Genomic DNA, 6,227 nt, shown 5'->3' on the forward strand with positions numbered 1-6,227 from the left:
AAATTATTAAAAGACAAGACAGCAACATAAAGACAGTGGTAACGAGGTAAAAGTAGAAAAAATCTGAAAAGCAAGGGGGGGATTAGGGAACTAAAATAGAAAAATTTAAAAATAGGGACTGAACTAAAACAGAGATGTAGAAAGAAAAGAAATAATTAAAAAATAAAGGCATCAAAAGTAAGAAAAGTAAGCATAGAAAGAACATTTTAAAAGGGGGCGATAAGGGAAAAATTAAAACAGAGAGACAGCAGGCTAGAACAGATTAAAATAGAACATCTAAAAAGCAAAGGAATTAAAGAAAGGCAAGAAGTAATTAAAAGAACAGCATAATAAAGACTGGGAACGGCATAAAAGAAAATTTTAAAAAGTAACAGGGATTAGAGAAATAAATGGAAAAATTAAAAAATAGTGGCAGTGAACTTAAAGAGATGGAGAAGGAAAATTTAAAAAGTGAGGGCACTATGGAAAGACAAGAAATAATTAAAACATAAATACAGGGAAATAATGACAGCTACTGGAACAAAAGGAGACAGAAAACTTTAAAAGAAACTGTGATTAAGGAAATAAGGATAACATTCAAAAATAGCATCACTGAACTACAATGGAGATGATGAAAGAAAATCTAAAAAGCGATAGCACTAAGGAAAGACAAGAAAGGACAATCAAAAACTAACAGCAGCAAACGGGATAAAAGTAGAACATTTTAAAAGCCAAAGGACGGAGAAAGGAAAGAACTAAAAAATAGCAGCAGTGAACTACAATGCAGAAATAAAAAAAAAAAACGCACTAAGGAAATACAAGAAATCATTCAAAACTACAGATGGTGAACAGGAGAAAAGTGGGCAGAGAAAGAAAATTTGCAAAGCCATGAGCATTAGGGAAAAGAAGGGGAGGGAACTAAAAACTAGGGACAGCAAACGAAAGGCAGAGCAAGAAAATTTAAAACGGGAGGGCCCCAAGGAAAGACAAGAAATAATTAACTAGAGCACAATAAAGACAGCAAAGGGGATAAAAGGAGACAGAAAATTTAAAAGCAATGGAGATTAAAGCCATATTGAGCAAATGAAAAAACGGCGATGGCAAACTATAAGGAAAATAAGGAAAAAATTAATCGAAACTGTGAACTAAAAGAGAGATGTAGAATTAAAAAATTGTAAAAGCAATGGCAGTAATGAAAAACAAGAAAAAATAATTAACATCTCATGACAGCAAAGGAGATAAAAGTAGAAAATTTTAAAAACCAATGATCAAGATTAAGAAAGGAAAAAAGGAAAACCCAAATATTAAGATTAAGAAAGGAAAGCACTAAAAAATAGTGACAGCTAACTACAACACAGACATAAATAGACATTTTAAAAAGCAAAGGCACTAAGGAAAGACAACAAATCATTAAATAATAAAGACAGTGAACAGGATAAAAGTAGGCATAGAAAGAAAACTAAAAGAAAAAGAAAACAAACTAAGAGAGAGCTGTGGAAAGAAAATTTTAAAAGGTAGGGCACTAAGGAAAGACAAAAAAATAATTAAAGATAAACACATCAAAATAAAGACAGGAAATGGTATAAAAACAGACAAACTTTTAAAAGCAATGGTGATTAAGGAAATAAGGAAAAAATTTTAAAATCGCATCGGTGAACTAAAATGGAGATGGAAAAGAAGATTTAAAAAGTGATGGCACTAAGGAAAAACAAGAAAGAATAATTAAAAGTTAATGACAGCAAACAAGATGCAAGTAGAAATTTTAAAAGCCAAAGGATTAAGAGAGGAAAGCAGTACAAAGTAGCAACATTGAACTACAATGCAGACATAGACAGAAATTTTTAAAAGCGACAGTGCTAAGGAAAGACAAGAAATCATTCAAAATAAAGACAGTGAACGGAATAAAAGGAGGCATAGAAAGAAAACTTAAAAAGCAATCAGCATTAGGGACAGTGCACTAAAACAGAGATGCAGAATCAAAATTTTAAAAAGCAAGGGCACTAAGGAAAGACAAGAAATAATTGGGAAAATTAAAAAACAGGACATCAGGAAGTGATTTAAAAACCCGCATCGGTGAACTAAAACGGAGACGGAAAAAATGGAAAAAGACAGAAAATTATTTTTGAATCATTTATATAATACAGCAGATATAGGTTTGTATTTGGAAATCCTTCTTTTTATATATATATATATATATATATATATATATATGAATACTGTATATATACATATGAATATTATTTTATATATATATATATATATATATATATATATAAAGGCGAGAGATTTTTCTCTACTGCAATGCCTCACACCCGTATTTACAGTTTTGAACGTTTTTAATCACACACACGAATTTTCGAGGCCGATTCCTCCTCTTTTGTCCACGTCTCTCCTTGGACCTGGATCGCTTTTAGTACGGACGCTAGTATCTCAGTAAGCTTTTCAAGGACTACTCTAAGATATTTTCAAAACTTATTGACTGAAAAAGCACACAGCTTCTATGACGAAAACAAAGCCTGTTTCTTCTGAACGCCTGAACTCTTACAAACGGCGTCTTTCCTCTTTTAGGACGCAACTATTTTCCCGATATCATTTCCTAGTAAGCGCACAGAAACAGAAGATTGCGCTTTCAGGAAGGCAAAATAAACGGAGGGAAGTCGGCTTTGCACAGGCAGAACACGCTCCAGCGCAGACCTTCTTCTCCTTTTAGGATCTGCGTTAAAATAGTTCCTAGAAAAACTACAGAAGGAAGGAGAGCTGGCGCATTCTTGACGTTAACTTTGAAGTCCATGCTCCAAGCGCCTTAGGAAAAACGCGGACACGCATCGCGGACGCACCTTGTACTCGCAGACCGCTACGCAGCCTTTCCGTCCGTCTTGCGCTTTCACGGCAGAAGAAAGGGCGACCACGGTGAAACGGCGGCAGCTGACACTCTGCTGAGAGAGGAAAAAAAACCTGTAGCATAAAGCTGGGGAGGAGTCCCAAGCTGCCCGGTTTTGTGAAGTCTTGCGAAGGCTACAGCCGAGCGAAGGAAAAAAGAGCCGTTTGGAACATAGTGCCAAACAACATTCGGCAATAAAACTCGGAGGCGTTTGACACGCGCCCATTTTTTGGTAACTTGCTATTTGCTTCCTGTTATCGTTGTTCTTCCTTCAGAACCTCTACTTGGAGCCAACTTCTTTGCTACCGGTTCAAGCGTTTCCCTTCCTGGTATTACTAGCACACGGGCCCAGGCAAGTCCCTGAACTGCTCTTCCGAACTTCTCCAAACGACAATTACAGCCACGAAAGAGGACTTCAAGAGAGGAAAAGGAGAGGCCGGGCAGCAAAAGAGCTCTGCAGGCTGCCACCAGTCAACATTCCACTCTTTTTTTTTCTTTTTTTTCCTTTAAATACACCCCCCCGCCCCCAAATACAAACAAAAAAACCCCATGACCTTGTATTTTTTTTCCTTTGGGAGCTCACCCCTGTCTCAGCACAGTGTCCTCCACAGAGCAGGAAGCGCAGACGATCTGTATCCCGATTTGCACGCGACGAATCCGTGTTCAGAAGAAATAGGCCAGATCTGTAAGACCGGTGTTATTTTGGGGGTTTTAACAATCACAACGCAATTGCATCGACCGACGCGTTTGTGAGAAAACTCCTTAACTTCTAAACGTAGCACCTCCTTGGGTAAAAAAACGTGTGCGAGACTGAAAAAAAGGGATGATTCAGAGCTCCCGCTCACGATGGAGCCGTGGCGAAAGGAATGAAAGTGAAGACAAACAGCAGCAACACGAAGTGAAATTCGGCTTTAATTCTAGGCACGTGCTTAAGAGACTCTCCAAGCCCACACCTCAATCCTAGGAGCGACTAGCCCTTTTCTGGAAGGACAAACTTTGTTACTTCAAAGTCCTAGACCGAAGGCTCCACGGAACAGAACGTGCACCGAGCCACAGGCCACCGTGCCATCGACGCTCTGATGGCAAAGAAAAACCAAGGAAAACTAAAGTTTAAAGATCGGTTTCCATCGCGTTTCATTCCTGACGTTTCCACTGGCACCTAGGTGCTCCAAAATGAACTCTACTGACACCGCATGTTACTAACAATTTAGTTCTGCGTATCAAAACAACAGGCTATTTCCAGCTCGCCCATCAAAGTAGCACGACCGACCAGAAGAGAAACACCGGACCCTAAAGAAGGGAACAGGCAGCTCTTCATTTCTCCTAGAGGAAAGTCTGTTCTTTTGCCCGGAAGGCAAACAGCCGAAACTGCCAAGGGAGCACTGCAGGAACGCGGCGCGCGCTCTCAGCTGCAATTTGTCATCGGCTTTTCTGCACGGGCAGCGGCTTTGCCTTTCCTCTGGCTTTGATGTGGCGCCCCTGGAGCGTCCTTGACCCGGCAAGGGTTTCTCCCCGCTCCCGCAGCCCCAGACACGCGATTACCTGAGCGCCGAGCGGAATCACCCACGCGGGATTTTCTTCCCGGGACGCAGAAGGTGACGCTGGGAAAGGAGGAGGCAAAAAAGGAAGCGGTTTGTCCGGCAGCCACGGCCCTAGAAACTACACCTCCCGGCATGCCCCGGGCAACCAACGTGGCCGACCAAAAGCCCCGGATGCCAGGGGACGCAGCCCTCCGTGCTTTGGGATCCTGCGGGGACACCGTTCACCGCGCCACCGCCGCACGTGGAAGCCCCGCCGAGCCCCCAGCGCGGCTCCGGGCAGCCCCCGCCAACACCTCCGGCTGCCCGCCCCCGCCCGGCGCCGACGCGGCGCGGCGCCCCCCCGCCGCCCGGCCCCGGACCGGAGCGGCGCGGCGCGGCAGCCCCCCGCCCCGGAGCGGCGCGGCTCGGCGCGGCACCCCCCCGCCCCGGAGCGGCGCGGCTCGGCGCGGCACCCCCCCGCCGCCCGGCCCCGGAGCGGCGCGGCTCGGCGCGGCGCTCCCCCCGCCGCCCGGCCCCGGAGCGGCGCGGCTCGGCGCGGCGCCCCCCCCGCCGCCCGGCCCCGGACCGGCGCGGCTCGCGCCTCCCCGCCGCCCGGCCCGCACCGGGGCGGCGCCCGCCCAACATCGAACCAGCGCGGCTCAGCTCGGCGCGGCGCCCCCCCCGCCGCCCGGCTCCGGAGCGGCGCGGCGCCCCCCCGCCGCCCGGCCCCGGGAAGCCCCACCCGCCCGGCTCCCACACGGCACCGCACCCTCCCCGCTCCCTGCCTCCCGCCGGCCCGGCCGCTCCCCCCAGGCACCGCCGCCCTTCTCGGGACTTTCCCCGCTCACCTCCTCCCTGCCTGCAGCCGCAGCCGGGCTCCCGCTGGCCCCTCCGCGGGGGGAAGCTCCACCCACGGCGCGATGCCCGCCCCCGATGCACCTCGCAGGCGCTGGCGAAGCTCCGCCCTCCCAGCGGAAAACCCCGCCCTCTGCAGCCAAGCTCTGCCCTGCACACAGCACGCATGCGCCGGTGAAGCTCCGCCCCCTCGGCAAAGCTCCACCCTCCCATGGCAAAGCTCCGCCCCCCCGCAGCAAAGCTCCGCCCCTGAGACAGCGCGCATGCGCAGACAAAGCTCCGCCCTTCACAGCAAACCTCCACCCTCCCATGGCAAAGCTCCGCCCCCCCGCAGCAAAGCTCCGCCCCTGAGACAGCGCGCATGCGCAGACAAAGCTCCGCCCTTCACAGCAAACCTCCGCCCTCCCACGGCAAAGCTCCGCCCCCCCGCTGCAAGGCTCCGCCCCCGACGCATCGCGCATGCCCTGGTCAAGCTCCGCCCTCACCCGGCAAAGCTCCGCCCTCACCCGGCAAAGCTCCGCCCCCCCGCGGCAAGGCTCCGCCCCCGACGCATCGCGCATGCGCTGGTCAAGCTCCGCCCTCACCCGGCAAAGCTCCGCCCTCACCTGGCAAGGCTCCGCCCCCCCGCGGCAAAGCTCCGCCCCCGAGGCAGCGCGCATGCGCGGCAAAGCTCCGCCTTTCACATCAAAGCTCCGCCCCCACGGCAAAACTCCGCCCCGAGACAGCGCGCATGCGCCGGTTAAGCTCCGCCCTCACACGGCAAGCTCCGCCCACCCGCGGCAAAGCCCCGCCCTTCAGAGCAAAGCGCCGCCCCCCCTCGGCAAGGCTCCGCCCCCGAGACAGCACGCATGCGCCAGTGAAGCTCCGCCCACGCACGGCAAAGCTCCGCCTTACCACCGCTAGGCTCCGCCCCCCCGCGGCTAAGCTCCACCCCAACACAGTGCGCAGGCGTGGTCTCCAGGGGCGGGGCCTGTCGCTAGGGGTGGTGCCCT

At 50.2% G+C, this 6,227-nt stretch overlaps 1 long non-coding RNA gene across 2 annotated transcripts; it reads right to left on the bottom strand.

Moving 5' to 3' along the window:
- Positions 1 to 2,288: 2,288 nt before the first annotated feature.
- On the bottom strand, positions 2,289 to 5,453 carry LOC148056783 (uncharacterized). 2 transcript variants are annotated; one of them, XR_015702431.1, is made up of 3 exons: positions 5,229 to 5,453; positions 3,444 to 3,543; positions 2,289 to 2,912 (listed from the first exon to the last, which is right to left on the bottom strand). It is a non-coding gene; the product is annotated as an uncharacterized LOC148056783 (long non-coding RNA). The 2 variants fall into 2 exon arrangements; XR_015702430.1 differs by lacking the exon at positions 5,229 to 5,453 and having other exon boundaries at positions 2,289 to 2,718; positions 2,817 to 2,912; positions 3,444 to 4,223.
- Between the last annotated feature and the right edge of the window lie 774 nt (positions 5,454 to 6,227).

The sequence above is a fragment of the Nipponia nippon genome, unplaced genomic scaffold (assembly GCF_047370975.1).
Source record: "Nipponia nippon isolate SJK-2023a ecotype South Korea unplaced genomic scaffold, ASM4737097v1 scaffold_116, whole genome shotgun sequence".
Lineage (NCBI taxonomy): Eukaryota > Metazoa > Chordata > Aves > Pelecaniformes > Threskiornithidae > Nipponia > Nipponia nippon.